This window comes from Dipodomys ordii, unplaced genomic scaffold (assembly GCF_000151885.1).
Source record: "Dipodomys ordii isolate 6190 unplaced genomic scaffold, Dord_2.0 Scaffold85, whole genome shotgun sequence".
Classification (NCBI taxonomy): Eukaryota; Metazoa; Chordata; class Mammalia; order Rodentia; family Heteromyidae; genus Dipodomys; species Dipodomys ordii.
The window spans coordinates 6,947,159-6,966,306 of record NW_012267301.1 but is presented as its reverse complement, the minus strand read 5'-3'; the positions used below and the strand labels follow the sequence as shown (position 1 = coordinate 6,966,306).

At 40.8% G+C, this 19,148-nt stretch overlaps 1 protein-coding gene across 3 annotated transcripts in view; it reads left to right on the top strand.

Moving 5' to 3' along the window:
- Sh3rf2 (SH3 domain containing ring finger 2) overlaps positions 1-19,148 on the top strand; it is a 133,812-nt gene that overhangs the window by 13,449 nt on the left and 101,215 nt on the right. The window lies entirely within an intron of this gene.

Sequence of the window (19,148 nt, the reverse complement as noted above, 5' to 3'; positions counted from 1 at the left end):
AATCAAGAATGGGGTCCTCCACCTGCTCAAGGAGTCACCTCCACATAGCTGACTGCAGTCTATGTTCGGGTCTTGTTGTAGCCGCCTCTGCTTTGGGAAGTCACCTCCTCAGGTTCCCAGGTGGCTGGTGGTATCCTCCCACATTCACATCACATGACAGGCTGGACATAGAAGCTTTCCTACTGGACTAAAATGTCCCTGGTAAGAAGATATCTTGTTCTCAGTACTTAGCACAGTACCTGAAATGCAACTAACTCTCACTAAATAAGTATTGAATACATAGAGTTTTCATATTACAAGACCCTGAGGTTTCATACAACCACCCCTCTTCTCCTCCCCTGAGATAAGAAGAATGAAGCTGCACTGATTGTTGTGTCCCCCAGTTCCGACCAGTCCCTGACTGGCTGACAAGAGTATTTCATAACTCTAGGCAAGCTGTTGTGGGAATGACATGTTGTTTCTTGCAAGGGCTTTAGGGGTAACTGGGAAATGAAAAAGAACTCAACCTAGAATGGAACCAGATGGCATGAAGTGACTGGTCTGCTTTCTGAGTAGGTTGCCCCTTTTTTGTTTTTGTTTTGTTTTGTTTTTTTGCAAAACTCAGAATGATATCACCATTCTCCAACAAGTATTTTTATTGGTTGTCAAGGCAATGTGACAGGATCACCAGGCACAGATCAGGAATAGAACTCTGCAGAGATGGGTTCAGGAAGAGTGTTTATCTGCAGTATTAACAAGCTGCCTGAATAGGAGAAAGATGAGGTAAGAGTAAATCTTATTTATGGACTTTTGTTTAATAAACAGGAATGGCAGAGAAATTGAGGGGAAAGAAGAGAAAACTTTCCACTCACTGGAAAAGCAAGAGAAGTAATCCCCCAAATTCCTGGAATGGAAAGTTCTCATAGATAGATAGATTCCATGCTAAAAAGAGGGAATAGGATGAAAAGAATGGAAGAAGACAGCCATGTTCTTTCCTTCCTCTCGGCTGATGATAAACAGGAGACAGGAGCTGATGTCTTAATAGAAAGAGAAACCTCTCCTCTCCTCCTCTGATTTCCCTTTGTATTAGAAAGTGGAAGCTTTTGCAACCCAATACATTTCTTTTTATTATCTTCCTTTTTGTTTCTGAACTCTTTAAAAGACTAAGATTTTTTGATGCTTTTTGTTTTTACTCATTATTTTTTAATGTAATGGAGAACTGTCTCCACAGCATTTATTTATTTTTTATTGTTAGTAGTAAAGAATTGTACAGAGGAGTTACCATTCCATAAGTCAGTAATGAGTGCATTCCCCCTCCATCCCCACCCCCACCCCACCCTCCACGAATGCATTTCTTTTTGGATGATATCACCCAATCTTGGTGATTGAGACATATCTTGGCGTTTCTATCTTCCTTGATTCCAGTGACCATCTCAAGGCCTAGAGAATGAAGCAAACTTACTTGAGTGTAATACTTATTCTGGCTGCATGATTGATAGAAGAAGGACTGAAATGAAAGAAAGAAAAAGGAAGGAGAAAAAAGGTGGATATAATTGTTAATCAGTACCTAAGTATTTATTACCATCATATAGCACATACTATGTTCTAGACACCACACAAAATAAATATGTCTTCTTTTACTATTACCAACAATCCTTGCCTTTTTCCCATTTTACAGATGTTATGAAGTGGCAGAGCTAGGAATTGAACCAGAGCTGCCTGAATGCAAGGACTGAGCACTGACTAGGTCAATAAAGGTGAATAAAACCAGGAAGACATGCTCTTGGAATCCTGTAGTGTCATGAACTATCTGCTGTTACTGGTCAATTCCTGTTGGCACCCAGTATGGTTGATAAGTTTCCAGAGCACAACTTAGTCCTCAGCAGTCCTGTGTTAATGACAAGCTCCATCTTAATTAGGTAATGTGGTCAGAAATGTAAGGATTTGAATCATTAGGATGAATCAAGGGGAAGAGTGACTTGAGATAAAGGAAGCTGAGTAAGGAAAAAGTAGAGAGAGGTGGTAAAGAAGAAAGACAGGAAAGAGCCAGGAGAGATCTAGATACAGGAAACAAAAACTAGGATGGAAAGAGAATAGGGAAGGGAAACAAGGAGAAATTCAATGGGCAAAGGAGAGAGATTTGCAGAACTGGTCCACTTTTCCTGAAATAGGATCAAAATCAGAACAAAATATTCATGTTCCATTCCATATAGAAATCTGTCATCTGGATAGGCAAAATGGCCCACTGTGGTGGAGGAAAATAGAGCCTGAAACTCAATCCTGTCTTAACTGAAAACTAACCACATGACATGAAATATATCTTAGTGCCTAATAAATCTTAGCAATTACTGTGGCTGAGAAAGTCACGAATTCTCTGAGTCTCAAGGTGCCAGCATCCCAAATTGAAGATTTTATAGAGTGGGCAGAAACAACACAAATATTCACCTTTGTGATTTTTAAGGAAAGATATAAATGTAAAGGTTTTGTAACAAGAGCTACTATTTTTGAGGTGTTATGGTTAAAGGTCATACTTTACATGAAAGAACTTATTTAATCCACAGAGCAACAACACCCTTTTACAGATAAGAAGGCTGAGGATTAAGAGAGGACGGTTGCATGGCCAAAGCAAAGCTAGGCAGATCCAGTTGTACCTCTGGACCAACTTACAACACAGTAGCTCTGCCTCTTTTGGCAAAGACTATGTATGCATAGCACACATCTTTTTCCCTTAATGAATTGCTCTCATCATGTTACTAGCTCAGATCTTGCTACTCCAAAATACATGGTACCATGAACACATGCTCTAAGTCCTTTGTATTTAGTATCTGAAAGTGATTTTGAAGGTCATTCCAGCCAGCCAGCCACCTCCTCCATTGCTCAGCCCTACCTCCAACTTCCCAGAGAGAAGCTCACACAATCATGCACTCATATCTCTAGGGCCTGGACACACTCGATTCCTCCTGGAGAGTTATATGGAAACATAGCAAAACTTGCTAGGACAAAAACCTTGACAGGCATGCTACTACTAAAAGCAATATAAGAGAAAAAAAAAGTTTTTTTGCTTTACATTTAAGAAAGCACATTTCACATTCTGTGCATGCATGTAGAGTACTGGTGTAAACTAAGCTCAGTGAACAGAAGAGATTCACCAGTTCTATAATAACCACCAGCAGCACAGACACTAAGCTAGACAGTAAGATACAACTGTGAACAAAGTAGCTGGGATAAATTAGAATGATGATGACAACAACAAAAATATCGATGGCATTAGTTAACAGAGCCCCCAAAGAGGATTGGATGCTTCAAGATTACTTGGGTGTGTTGGAGAGTAGCCAGTGGTACAGCACCTACCTAATAGAGTCAGGGCCCCAGAACCTTTCAAAAACAAACAAACAAACAAACAAAAACTATTACTTGGGACTTAGGAGGAGCAAGGTCACCATGTCGGTAGTATGCACATTATGTAGGTAGACACAGTGACCAATTAAAGCATGTGTGGTGAAACCATTTGTCACAGTAGGCATGGAAGCTTAATCCTTTGAGGATAATAAGGGATGAGAGATCTGGAAGATTTATAACTTATACCTGTCAGTCTTTGGTTAAGAGAATTCTTCTAACAGAATTGTAGGTACTAGCTACCAGAGAAATGAGCTGAATAGCCTAGAAATGGTAAAGGGCTCCGAAAACATATGGGCACAGAACTAATAGTGTTTCTCTGTGTGTGTCTCTCTCTGCGTCTCTGTCTCTCACTCATACCCACAGACTAGCCAAATAATCACCAACTGTGATGTATTTGCTCAGTGAATAAGCAAGAGGATGAAAGGGTGGATGGAAGGGATGGCCTTTGATCAGGAAGGTCAAAAGAGCTTTTCTAGGGACAAGAGGCACTTGTGCTATTCCTGAAGAATAAGAGGAAGACAGCACAGGGCATAGCAAACAATTGACTTCCACCTAGGAAATATATTCTGAACTTGTTCCCAGAACTAGACCAAACTGATAAATTCCAAGTTCCAGAAACGGAGGGAACTGAGCCATAAAACCTCGAGGAAGACCAATCTGCTTGAGGGGTGATAAGCAATGAGCTCAGTGACTGGAGATAAGGTACAGAGGAAGGTCAAGGATACCAAGAAATGCAGGTTAAAAATGTGTTTTGATTCTAGATCAAGTTCAAGATTAAAGCATAGGGTAATCTCGTCTGATTTTTCTGTTCCACCTGTTGTGTCATCTCCTGTGTAGAAAATGAACTGGAGGAATAAGAATGGAAGTAGAAGACCACCTGTGGTCTCCGGAGTGTGGCTGGTCTACAATGGCCCAGGGGTGGGGAGAAGTGGCTGCACTGAATAGCAAATCAAGCAGTAGAAACAATAGAATTTGCGGCTGTACATTGGACCCTTTACATACCGCTGACTACTGAAACTCAATACACCAGCTGCATTTAACTCTCGCAAACTCCAGGCAATACAGGTTCTATTACATTGCCTCCATTTTACAGGAAAAAAGACTGAAGCTGAGAGAGAGGAAAAGCAAGAGACAAAGCTGGTTTGGGCCAGAGCTGATGCCTGAAGGTAGTTCTATGGTAGCATTCAAATTAAGAGATGGAAAGGCACCTCTGGTCACCATCTCTCAATGTGTATCTCTCTGTTCTCTTCGGTGGTATTCTTCAGCAGGGTGTTGTCAGACAGAGGGACCATCACAAGCATTATGACTGAAAAGTGGTGTTTTGAATTCCGCTTTCTTTCTTTACAAGGTAAAAGCACCAGAACTCTTCCAGCCTCAGTTTCCTCCCAAGAAAGTCATAATAGCTATTGCAAATGGTTGATAATTGAATCAGGATGTCATCCCAGGCAACTGAGGGAGTCTACTGTCTACCTCCAGTAGCAGAATCTGCATGAAGTCCGGCTCACATCTTTGAGAGTATTTAGGAGACTTGGTTCTAAAGATATGGCAAGATTTTCTTTTTTTCTTTTTTTTGTGTCGGTCGTGGGGTTTGAACTCTGGGCCTGGGCGATGTCTCTCAGCTCTTCAGCTCAAGGCTAGCACTCTACCACTTGAGCCATAGCACCACTTCCAGTTTTCTGAGGATTTTATTGGAAATAAGAGTCTCACGGACTTTCGTGCCCAGGCTTGCTTTGAACCATGATCCTCAGATCTCAGCCTCCTGAGTTGCTAGGATTACAGGCATGAGCCACCTCAGATCTCAGCCTCCTGAGTAGCTAGGATTACAGGTGTGAACATCAGCACCCAGCTATGGGAAGATTTTCTTAAAGGAGAACACATCCAAGCCAAGTGTTCCCCATGACTGCCTGAGGTCAGATCTGGACTGGGTATTCCAGCTAAGGTACTCTTAAACCAAGCTATTTGCAACCTTTCTTTTAAAATGCCACCTGATAAGGAGTCATAAAACAGGTGCAGAGAGCTGCAAATGGGCTATAAAAAAATCTGCTTTCATGCCTTATTACACCAATGAGAAGTGTAAGACTGAATTCAAAGAGTAGCTTTCTAAGGTCACTGAGTTTGTCAGTGAATATACTCAGGCACTGAACTAACTCCAAGTTTTCTGACTCTATGTGTTCACTTCACATTTTACACAGTGGCCTCTTACACAGGAGGTTAGAATTTGTTTCCCTAACTTGGGTCAGAGGCCTCCAAACCAGGTTGTAGTCTAAAAACTTCCATTTGAAATATGATTGTATCCATGTGTGTTTTGCATGGGTGCACAATTATGATTTGGTCTCAAAAGCAAATGAACAAGCTGGACACCTATAATCCTAGCTAGTCAGGAAGTTGAGATCTGAGGATTGTAGTTCAAAGCCAGCCCAGACAGTAAAGTCTGTGAGACTCCTATCTCTAATTAACCACCAAAAAGCCAGAAGTGGAAGTGGCTCAAGTGGTCAAACACCAGGCATGAGCACAAAAACTCAAGGAGAGAGCCTAGGTCCAGAGTTCAAGCCCTAAGACTAGAATGGGGGGAAAAAAAGCAAATAAACATTTATATGGTCCCACGGTTTATATTAATTTTGAGCCTCAAAGGGCAGTTTCCCAAGACTCCAAGAAGAGGACAAGGTGCAAGCAATAAAGTGAGGTAAAAAAAAAAACTAAGGCAGCAATTTAAAGTATCTTTACAAAGCAACACAAATGGTATATTAAAAAAGATGAACATGCACTGTTAGCAAGTGTCCCTCTTCTCACTTCTTATATAACCATTTGTCCAATCTGAACAATCAATTTGAGTTCAACATTTAAAAGCGTTTCCAAAGAATAGAAAGAAGATTATAAGATCAGAAGGATGAACATTTTTCAAGACTCCTGCTACATAATATTCATTTGCTTTCATCTGTGTTTGCCAGAATTCTTGATTGCAAGCGACAGAAATGACTTCAAAGTAGCTCATAGAATGGGAAGTTCTCAAAGGTGCAGACAGCTCTAGAAGATCACGGTAGTGTTCCCTAAGTCTACTTCTTTGCATTTATTGGCCTCCCTCTCTCCATCCGTAAGTTGTATTCTCTGTGATGGGTACTGAAGAAGGTGAATCCCCACAGCAAACAATCGAATCCATTGCACATTAAACAAAAGAGGAAGAATTAACAAAAAAAGGTTATTAGGCAACTCACTGAACATCTGCGAGAGTTGGAAAGACTGCTGGAAGGCTATCCTAATGGTGAAAAATGTCCCCAGAAAACCAAATGCTGAGCTCCTGCTACCATGGCTCTTTCATTGGAACTTAGCCTGCTGAAGCCCCTACCACCTCCAGCTGAGAAGCAAAGGGTCTTCCTTGGTCTGCTCCCAAATGGAAACCCAAGTCATGTACAACGAATTGACAAAGCCTAGATTCCTAGCTGAACACAATGTGGTTACCACTTGCATTTTCAAGATCTTGAATTTGAAGATTCCACAAGCTACCAAAACACATTTGGAGGGTGAGATCCCAGAGATAGAAAAGGGATCCACATGCAGCATTCAAGAGAAGTACAAATAAACCCGGGTGTCAGTGGCTCAAGCCTGTGATCCTAGCCACTCAGGAGGCTGAGGTCTGAGGATCATGGTTTGAAGCCAGCTGGGGCAGGGAAGTCCATAAGACTCCTATGTATGTTAACCACAAAAAGCTGGAAATGGAGCTGTGGCTCAAGTGGTAGAGTGCTATTCTTGAGCAAAAAAGCTAACCAACAGTATGTAGGCCCTAAGTAATAGCCCTAGCACATGCTATAAGAAACATAGCAAAAAAAACAAAAAACCAGCTCAGATTTACCTAGTTTCAGCTCCACCACTTCAGAAGAGTCTTTTTCAATATCACCTGCTTCAATGCCTGGCACTTAGTTAACATTGCTAGACTAAACAATCCAGAATCATCTTAACAGATGATCTTTGTTGTTCTTAACAAAGAAACCCTAATTGTAAGTTCCAAGACTCCTTTGTGTCTAATATTGACAAAACTATGATGGAATTAAAGTCCTATGCCTGTTAGTTTCCTTAAGTCTTGAACTTCTGTTTCAAGAGAAGCAAGCTGACCTGCCTTGCTTCTGTTCAACTTTTATAGCTAATACCTTCTTTTGTTTTGTTTGGTTTAGTTTGGTTTGGTGCTGGTAGTGGGACTTGAATTTGGGGCTTGGAGCTCTTGCTTGGCTTTTCACTCAAGGCTTGTTCTCTACCACTTGAGCCACAAGTTTACTTCTGGCTTTTTGCTGGTTAATTTGAGATATTCTTGGGGATTTATCTGCCAACATTGGCTTTGAAATGGGATCCTCGGATCTCAGCCTTCTGAATAGCTAGAATTATAGGTCTAGACCACTCTTTGGGGGGGGGAGAGGTATGAGAAAGGAGAAAGAGTTACAGTGTTTCTGAAAAGTGGAAACCTGACATTTTTACCAATAAACGTCTACTGAAACAGAAAATGAGATTCTTACCTGGGAAGAATATTAACAGGATGTAAAATTGCTACTGGCACTTACAGATACATTATCAGGGTCAAAACTGGGATCAAAAAGAACCCAATAGGCAAAGCAGCTAGCAAATATAATTCTCAGTTTCCTTGAAAACCAGGGCTGGAGTCTGAAATGCAGTCCCTCAAAGAGCTTCCCTGATCGTGTGATATTAGATAACAGCAAGCAGCTGATGGAAAATTTTATACAGATGCTGAAATGAGTTTTGCTAACACATGCTCCCACAGCGAACACCACCCAGCCTTGACGTTTGGAAAGGTGCCCATGGAGATAAAATGAAGAGGGCAAATTGCTAACATTCTTGAAGACAGTGGGATTTCTCAGGAGCTGTTGCATCCCTGCATTCATCCTCATTTATTTCTTCCATGCCTATTCCAAAGAGTTTGTAGTCAAAGAAAACCCTGAGGGGACCATCTTTCACTATCACAGTGGTGGTCTCCCTGAGTTGGTAATAGATATAAGGATGTAGAGACTCATTAGAATGTGCTTATGTCTCACAAAGGTGTGTTCTTGGCTCTTTCAGGACTGAGGAGAGAGAGGGAAAATCAGAAGTGGATGAACAGGATTCTAGGGGCAGATAAGAAACTATTTCAGGATTCTTTGGAATGCAAGTTCTCAGCTCCCTAAAATGCAGGACACAATCATGATGAATAGTCATAGAATTTTATTAGCTTTGATCTGAAAAAAAAAAACAAACAAACAAGAATCTAGGAGTCTGAGCAGCAACTGGGCCACACTCTCTATATCCTTGGTTGATGTATCATTTTACATGAAGCAGGCACAAGATAGAAAAATTGACCAAAGCAGTCAGCTACCAGTTAGACCAACTTATCTAGGGACAACTTCCCTTGGTCAATAGTCTATCTGCTCTGCATATGAGTGTAAGGTCCATTCCTGGATGTCAAGCAGACCCCGCCCAGTACCTGCATTACCTAAGCAACTGGGACACTTGGAAAAGGTCATATCTGCATCCGCTGGGGTCACATCTGAATCTGATGTGGCCACACCTTTCTCCCACCTGGTCCCACCTCTTACCTGGTCCCACTTCCCTTCACCTGGACACACCTTTCCCCCACCCCTACCCTATATAAGGCCTAACCCAGGGCCAGATGCTCTCTTTTGCCAGCCACATGGAGTGCCAACTTTGCCTGGTCCCAGCAGGTCTACTGAATAAACCTACCCCTTACCTGAATATCACATGCGTGCTGGTGCTGTTCTTACTCGGCCACCTCTTTTTAAAAACCTAACAATGAGGAAATTTTCACTTGTAGTTTGCAAAAATAACTTCTCAAACTAACTCGAGTAAAAAAAGGTAGGGACATGATGAATGGTTTAAAAGTTTGATGAGGAGCCGGGCACCGGTGACTCACACCTGTAATCCTAGCAACTTAGGAGGCTGAGATCTGAGGATTGTGGTTCAAAGCAAGCCCAGGCACAAAAGTCTGTGAAACTCTTATCTCCAATAAACTATCAGAAAACCAGAAGTGGTGCTGTGACTCAAGTGGTAGAGCGCTAGCCTTGAGCTGAAGAGCTGAGGGACAGTGCCCAGGGCCCAGAGTTCAAGCCCCACGGCCGACAAAAAAAAAAAAAAAGTTTTATGAGGGTTGAAGGGTAGACTATTTAATTTTCATTTGTTGTTGTTGTTGTTTTGTGGTTGTTGTTGTTAATGAAACCCACTCTGAGCTTGAACTCATACTTTTCCTGAATCAGCCTCTCCCAAGTACTGGGATTATAATTATATACCACTAAGACCACCTCTTTTTTTTAATAGCTTGTGGAAAGTAGATACGAGATCTATGATAGATGTGTGGATTCATGACTTCATAGAGTTATAGTTTCTGACATAAACCTCCTTTTTGTTTCAATTACAAAAACTTCCAAAGAATGGAGGGATTACGATGAATTAAATTGGTGACCAAAAATTTTATGCTGGAAGATATCACAACCATATTGAGAACAGATAGAAACAAGCCCTTCAAACTATAATAGAGAATTTATTTTAATATACACTACTGGTCTGGTAGCTTGTCAGATACCCAAATCTTCCAACCCTCACTTGTAATCAGTTAGTAAATCCCTGGAAGCCAGAGAGCTGGATTAAAGATATCAAGCAACCTTTACCCCAACTCTTTGATCCCTTGGAATTTCCCTTCTCTACACCACTAAGAAGTCTGTAAACTGCAGTTCTGGTTAACTTGTGTTTACAGCAAAAAGGCTCACAGGGGCGTGGCTTGCCCTGTGTCCATCCTGATTGGCTCCTTAAGTCACCACGACAGGCTCTCCCACAAAAAGCCCGCTGCAGTAGAAAGACTTCACATGTTTTAAGAAAAAGTAAAAGGCATGGCAAATTCATTTGGGGACTTTCGTTGTTTCTGACAAAGCTGTTCAAAAGAAAAACAAAACTGACAAGAATTCTATTTCAATCACCAGGAGTAACATTTTCAGTTTTCTTCCTAAACAGTGGCCCTGTCCTGTCTTGTCCATTGTTTTCCCCCCAGGCTATGTCTGGGTATATGGAGAGGCCTCGGGCAAAATGTGGTGAGTTTTCACTTCATTATATAGGGTTCCACTAGACCTGGATTAGGCAGATGGTCAGCTGACATGCTGTGCTGTACATCATCCCCTTATGTTCCTGGCTGGAGCAATCATTGGCTTAGACTAGCATGATGACAGTTTTCTGTTAAACTAAGAGAAGAAAAAGAAAGTGAAAATTCAATTGTTTTTGTTTTTTTAGCAAACATTGTCTTTTGAGCATAGCACACTGGACTGGACATGATGGGGTTCTCAAAGCTTAAGGGGAAAAAAGGAGGATAATCAGTGCTTACAACAACTTTTCAAATGTCATTCGCCCTTGCAACAAATATTTACTGAGTTACCACATAGACTACTAGGCATTGGTACACTGTGGAGAAAAACATAGGAAGACACTCTCATGGAATTGGGCGGTCTTATCCAAGAGATGCTTATTAGTAAAACATATAAGTAAATGTGTAATTTAAAGTGGGATTGGGAATAAGGAGTAAAAGGAGAGGAAAATTGGGATAATATTCAAGAAAAAAAAAGATTAAAATGAGAATCAGGATTCAGAAGAGGTCCTTCTGACGGAGGGAAGGGTAGAATAAGAATGATGGAAGTGAAGAGTCGGGCAGATGTTTATGACACCAAGTAGAAATCTTGAGGGAGGGAGTTAACCTGTTAGCATGACTTCAGATCTTGTAAAGAAGAGGAAAGGGTGTCACTGGGCAGGGAAGGGGACATAGACCCATTAGATTTTTTAAAAATGGAAATCCACTGAAAATCTATAAACAGGACTAATATGGAACAATTTGCTGGGATGCAGGGTACAGTAATAAAACTGAACTCAGGACCTTGAGCTCTCATTTGGCTTTTTCACTCAAGGTTAGTGTTTACCACTTGAGTCATAGTTCCACTTCTGGCTTTTGGCTGGTTATTTGGACATAAGAGTCTCAGACTTTTCTGCCCAGATTAGTATTGAACTGGGACCCTCAGATCTCAGCCTCTTGAGTAGCTAGGATTACAGGCATGAGCCACCAGCACCTGACATGATTTGCATTTTCTTTTTTTCCTTTTTTAAAATATAATTCTCATTTTCTTTTTTTTTGGGGGGGAGGGGTCTGGCCGTGGGGCCTGAACTCTGGGCCTGGGCACTGTCCCTCAGCTCTTCAGCTCAAGGTTAGCGCTCTACCACTTGAACCACAGTGCCACTTCTGGCTTTTTTTTCTTTTTGCTTATGTGGTGCTGAGGAATTCAACCCAGAGCCTCAGGCATGCAAGGCAAGCACTCTACCACTGAGCCACCTTCCCAGACCATAATTCTCATTTTCTAAAGATTATTCTAGTTTCCTTGGTGAGAAAAATTGAAGAGGACAAGGTGGAATGAGGGGAACATGGCAAGAAGGGATAGTGGCCATGGAGCTAGAGAGAGAGAGAAATGACATATATGAGATCTGTTTTGAAGAAGCAACGCTCTCAACTCTAGAAGTACCCCCACATTGTAGAAATAAAGTAAGACTATGTAGATAATACAATTACAACAATTATAACATGAAGTAAATGTCCAATAAATGTCAGCTACTGTTGTTCATGCTATTTTCAGGCCGATGGAAATTATTTGAATTAAAAACTCCCTGTTGTCTGTGTTTTTAACCCTGCAGACAGTGGTTGTAGTTTATAAGAACTGAAATACACACTCTATATCAAGAACTGTGCTGCATGCTGAGATGAACACAGAGAAAAGCTAGGGTAGAGTTCCAAATTGCATAGGTGGAAATGAAAAGATGAATTGTCTTGCAATAAGTAAAAAAAAAAAAATGACCTTACAAATATGGACCCAAAGACCCTTCCAAGACAATTAAAAAAAACTCTTGAGCTTTTAATATTTAGATGAAAACTCTCCAAGTGGAGCATGAATTCTACTTTGAGCTGGGTAGTATTTAAAGCTTGGGTTTAGACAATTGCTTCAAAACAATAGGTTGGTGTGAAGGAAAAGGCTGCCACGTGTTTAAGTAAACTCTAAATAGACAACTCCTGTAATCTGTCCATTTCTTTGTCCTGCCTAAGTCAGTCTCTGGTCATTATCTGGGCACTAAAAGCAATCTATTAAGTGGTCACAAAGATAAAATTATCTTCAGAAAAATGTGACAAAAATGCCAAACAAACAAAAAAATATGCCAGATGCCAGTGGCTCATGTCTGTAATCCTAGCTACTCAGCCCATGGTCTGAAGCCAGCCAGGCAGAAAAGTCCCAATCAGACTCTTATCTCCAATTAACCACTCAAAAACTAGAAGTGGTGCTGTGACTCAAGTGGTAGAGTGCTAGCCTTGAGCACAAAGAGGGTCAGGGGCAAGGCCCAGGTCCTGAGTTCAAGCCCTAAAACCAAACAAAGACAAAAAAAGGAAAATTTAAAAAAAAAAAGAAAGAATATTTACTCAGTGGCTACTGTGTACCTAACTCCCTCAAGCAAATATTATTCAACTGGTAGTGGAAACTAAGACTCAATTAATTCAAGTATGTCTGGGTGGTGACAGAGACTGTGAGAGGCAGAGTGAAGGTTCTGAGCCCAGATTTGACCAGTCTGGGACTATCTCTTATTTCTAGCCAACAATTAGGTGAATGCCACGGTGAATTATTTCTCTAGGGGAAAAAAATCCTAACTAGCTACGTGCTGGCAATCCTATCTATATGGGAGGCTCCTAATAGGAGGATCACAATTTGAGGTAAGCCCAAGAAGGATAGTGAATGAGACCCTTTCTCAACCCACAGCTAGGCACAATGGCATGCACCTTTGACTGGAACCTACATGAGTGTCTCAGATTGGAAGGATCTCAGTGACAGACTAATCTGTGCAGAAAATTCCCTCCAGAAGGGAAGCTAGGTATGGTGACATACTTGCTAGGAATGACAAGAACCTACATCGTCAGATCACTGCTCAGGCACTTATGTAGGCAAGAAAAGAGATCCTATCCTAAAAATAAGCAATAGAAAAAAATCAGGGCTGGAGATATGTCTCCATGATCTTGTGCTAGCCTAGCAAGCATGAAGAGCTGAGTTCAAAATCAAGTACCGTGCATGCACATATGTGCATACACACAACACACACGCACACATACAAACACGTACATATACACACATCTGCTATTAGGGTATCCATGCATTATTTCCTGATACTGGAAAACCCATGCTTATGTTTTCCCTATGGGGGATTTCCTGGAAGTCTGTAACTTTAACTAGAACGCCAAGGGGCCTGTGACTCCAAAATATTAATTAGCCTAATCTCTCAGGAATTAAATGTTTGTTCATGCTGATGTAATCCCTTCACGTGTGAAACACTCCTGAAGTGCATAACAGGTTTTGTACACAGGTGGTCAGACACTTCAACATTGCTCATAAAATTAAAAAAAAAAAAAAGCATTGGAAATGTCCCCCAGACACCATGCGAACTTCAGTAAACAAACAATGATATATCCTATATGTAATTTTTTTGGTTGATGGGTTATCTTTTTTATTGTTAAAATACTGTACAGAGGGGTTACAATTACATGGGCAAGGTAATGAGTACATTAGCTGTAATGGGGGGTTTGAACCCAGAGATTCACAATTGCTAGGTAGACAGACACTCTACTGCTGAACCACACGTCGGCCTCTTTTTGTACTATTTCTGAAATCAAGACTCACTTCTTCCCTGGGCATGTGGCTGGCCTATCACCTGCCTGTGTTAGACTTTACTTGGTAGCAATAGATGACAAAATACCAGCGTGCTAGTTTCTTGATGCTGAGATGAAGCTTCGAGTACTTTTCTACACAGGCCAACCTGGAACTACGACCCTCCCTAACTCAGCTTCCCAAGCCTCTGAGATGACACAGGTATATACCATCATGACCAGATATGGGTTCAGAAAGGGTTTCACAACTGTTTTTCCCAGGCTGGTCTTGAACCACAGTCCTTGCAGTCTTAGTCTCCCAAGTTGCTAGGTTTACAGGCACTAGCACCTCGCCATATAGCCATATTTAAAAAATAAAGCTAGCTCCAAATAGTCTAATAAAATATGTTCACAAATTATGGCCAAATTAAAAAAGTAAATAGCAGAAGACATCCACATTTTTGAGTAACAATTATGTGTAGATATGTATTTGTGCATGTATGTGGGGTTTTATGTTCATAGACTAAAACCTAAGCCATTGTTCTCTGATCGGTTATTCTATAATCATTCTGTAAGATGAGCCACATATGCAGTTTTACATTTTTAGTAGCCATATGTAAAATAAAAGGGTAAAATCAATTTTAATAGTATATTTTATTTAGTCTGATACATCACAACCTCATTTGGTCATACAACTAATGTAAAAAATGTTGAGCTATGCACCATCTTTTTCTCATATTAGCATGAAAAATACCTTTAAACTACAGAATGTATTTTTCACTTACAGTGTATTATAATTCTGCCTGGCCACAAATTAAGCACTCACCAGCCACATGTGGTGAGTGACAACCATGCCACATGAGAGTTTACAGGTAGAGGGGTGAAGTTATGGACACAATCCATCTTGCCCAGGGAATGTGATTAGAAAAGAAAGCAAAAAGAAAAATAAACAAAACAAAACAAAACAAAAAAAAGCAAAAAGAAACGTGTTTTCTTTATAGTTCTATAGTGTCTAGACTTCTTTGTAAACAACATTTTAGAGCAGAAAATATGCTCAAGAATATTAAATAGCTTATTGGCATAGATTTTTCACTGGCAATACAAGTAGAAGCTTAATACACTCTGAACTCAAAGAAATGCTCTTTACTACTTGCTCTCTCTGTTATCCTTCTTGGTGTATTGACTGGCCCCGTCTTAATCCTGGTAAACTAAAAATAGTAAAAGAAAGGAAAGCCAGATGCAGATGCCTCATGTTTATAATCCTAGCTACTCAGGATGCTGAGATCTAGTGGATTGTGGTTCTAAGCTAAGCTAGGTAGAAAGACTTTTGTCCAAAATGAACAGTGAAAAGTTGGACTTGAAGGTATATAAAGTACAGCACCAGATGAGCAAGCAAGCTGGGGAAGCTCAAGGTCCTGATTTTACATGGTACCACAAAAAAATAAAAGAGGAAGGAATAAAGGAAAGAAGGGAGGGAGATAGGAAGGAGGGGAAAGAAGGAAGGAAGGAAGGAAGGAAGGAAGCAAGGAAGGAAGGAAGGAAGGAGGGAGGGAGGGAAGGAAGGAAGGAAGGAAGGAAGGAAGGAAGGAAGGAAGGAAGGAAGGAAGGAAGGAAGGAAGGGAGGGAAGGAGGGGAAGGGAAAAAAGGAGGGAGGGAAGAAAAGGAAGAGAGGAAGAAAGAGAGGGGGGATGAAGTAAGGAAGAGAAAATATTTTTTCTGTTCTCAGGCTACTGGAAAGTACATGGCCTCAGAACAGTAAGAATTTTTTTTAAAGAAAAAAGGGAACATTATAACTTGCATGCATGTCCAAAGAAGTTCTGATAATTTATGAGCATGTAAGTTTCACTGACATGGTTACAAATGCAATTCGGTTTTTACATTAGTCTCAGAGCAATTGAAAAGAAGGGGAAAGGCAATCTTTGAGTAATTTTCAAGTCATAAGGAATATCAATGGGCACTTGGTCCCAAGACCTTCCAAGCCTAATCAGTCTCTAGCCTAGAGGATTCCTTAGGATTGGGCTGTTTCTTTTCTAACCAGCAGTCTACTTTTCTCCTTAGAAATCCAGCCTAAAGCAACTTATGAGTATAACCTGCATGGTTGCATTTGAACTTGAGAATGACACAAGGACTCCTATTTGTTCAGTCTATAAACTGGCCCCTTAGGTTTGGAAATTTTGTCTGTCCCACAAAAGCTACCTGGCTTGTTTTATTTGTTTGCAAGTAAATGTTAACACAACAAGCCAATGGTCTACCTCTCCCTTTCCCCCTAGATCCAGAGCTCAAAAATAACGTATTTTTACATGATTTTCCAGCTATCAAAGTGTCCTAAAGTCTGTGTTCATTCCTCACTCCTGTTTTGCTTTCTAGGACAGGTGAGGCCAATCAAAAACCCCAAGCACTCAGGTTAAAGAAAGAATGACTTAAGTTCAGTCATTTTATCCCTCCAGAAGAATTGATCAGAATGCCAGTCATGGTCCGTCATATGCTAAGTGTTACAGCAGGTGCTGAAGAAAAAAATATTGACGTCCTACCTGACTTGTACAGACTATCATAGCTATTATATGTAGAATAACCAAGCTGAGATCAAGACCCAAAGTTTAAGATGTAAGATGAAACATGAGCCTTGGGTTAGTCAAGTCACTGTGATAGTGACAGTGGCTACACGTTTTTGAACGCTGACCAAGTTCTAAGCATGGAATATATATCATCTCATTTACTCCCACAACAGCCACAAAGAGTTGATTTTATTATCATGACTATTTTAGAAGAAGAGACAGACTGGGATCACCTACCTAGAAGAGAGTCCAGATCTTTTTCTTTCCTAAGAATATGCTGCTTGGGTTACAAGGACAAGTAGGTGATTGATTCCTTACTGTATTACTCACAAGCTGATGACCTTGTGCATGTTGTTTAACTTAATATCAGTGCATCTGGAAGATAAACCTATGGTATCAAATATGGTGTGGGGGGGAAGAGAGAATCAGGGACTATCCTAGCTAGCAGGATAGCAAAGGCTCTTTTCTACTCAGGACAGGTTAGTGTGCCACCTCCTAAGGGAGTCAATACAGAAACAAAGGTATTTGAGAAGGCCATGACCTCTCTCCCCACCACTACCACTCCTCAAACACAGACGACCTGCTCCCTGCAGGTCAGGCTCCAGGAAGCCTAGCCCATGACAGCCACTAGTGACTGTCCAGTGACATGGGAAGGGAATGGACCTGGACATTTAGTTCTTCTCCCAATCTGGGTACCACCTCTCAAGAGCTGTGTCACACAAAGTCAAGCATCTGCTGGGCCCTGTCATTCCAGAGTAGGCCTTTGCTCTTCCGTTGTTCCTTTCTCCTTTGTACCCTTCTAGAAGACACAGAGACTGCTTAGTTTATTTTTACCCTTAATAATTGGCATCTTGGCAAGTATGTTGGCTTGTTTGGTGAGAGAATCTTGAAGCCATGCACTAGGGGTGCACGCCTGTAATCCTAGCTACTCAAGAGGCTGAGATCTGAGGATTGTGGTTCAAAGTCAGCTGGGGTAGGAAAGTCCATGAAACTCTTATTTCCAATTAACCACCAAAAAAAAAAAAACAGGAAGTGGTGCTGTGGCTTAAGTGGTAGAGTACTAGCCTTCAGCAAAAGAGCTCAGGGATAGCACCGAGGACCTGAGTTCAAGCCCCACAACTGACCAAAAAAAAAAAAAAGAATTTTGAGGGTAAATTGGGCTGACATTTAGTCAGCCTAGATCCCAGTTTGAGCAACATGGGTTAAGACCTATTTGCTTGGAAATTTTTTCTTATTCACTATACCAAGCACACAGCTGTGAAGTACAAGAAGAATCTAGATAGAAACCCTGCCTTTAAAGCACTCAGGGTCTAGAGAAATGAGACAAGAATGTATGTAAATATGCAATCAAAATGAAGTATAATGAGGGATAAGGTTGGGAAGTAAAGGGTTCCACAGAGAGACCTCTAACCTATGCTTGCAAGTCAAGATGTTTTTCTGGAGTGTATGCAATCGCAAATGGGACTTGAGACAAGACTAATAGTTAGCTCATTGTAGAGCCAGCCAAGGGGTTTCTGTGTAGAACAATAGCATGTGCAGAGGCCAGAGGCAAAGGGAAACTCAGAACTCAGAAGAATGAGGAACAAAGAAGCTGAAGATGTTACAGTAGCCTTTAAGCCATATGAAGGAATTCAGACTGTATTGGGCTAAGGAAAGCCAGCAGATGCAATCTGAGCAGGAAAATGATGTGATCATTTAGGACCTGGGCATTTTAAAAAATTATGATCTTGAAGTAGTTGTGCAAAAGGGTGTCTTTTTTTTCTTCAACATGTCAGTTTATGAGTACAGCCATCAGTGTTATCCCTTCCATCATTTCCCCCAATCTGTGCCCAAGCCTTATACATCCCCTGAAGTTACCTGGTTCTATTTCCATATAGAGAGAATATTATGACTATATTTACCCACCTTTCTGCTCATCATTAGTCCTTGGCCTTCTTCCCCTCTCCCTACAAAACATGGTTTCACTTCCTGCTATTCATTTCATTAAACTACAAGTTTGTTGTTCGAAGGAGTCACACCACTGGAATCCTCCAGATCCTGGCATTTTTAACATCATCTTCCACGCCTTCTAAGAAAGAGAATGGATGTGAGCTTCTCTCCAAAATAACTCTATTGGGTCTCTTTCACTCCTTCAGCTTTGGTTGTGTATGGGGTTGTTGTTGAGGTATCCTCAAATACGCTTATCCTTTACAGAAAGATGAGAACCCATTAAACGGTCTATTGGCCCATAGAGGAGGAAAGAAACAGTGTTGTCATTAGGTTGTAAAAATCACTGCCATTCTCTAGGCTGTCTCTACTTGAGCTTATTCAACCTAGTTTAATCTGTTTCTTTCTCCTTTCCTTACTTTCATTTGTTTAATTTTAGGTTTGATATTTGTTCAGGATTTTTTAATTGGCATACATTAAATTGTGCATAATCAGAGGCTTTATCATGATGTTTCCATACATGTATATAATGTACTTAGATTGTATTCACTTCCTCTTTTATTCTTTCTTTTTTTTGGGGGGGGGTCCGG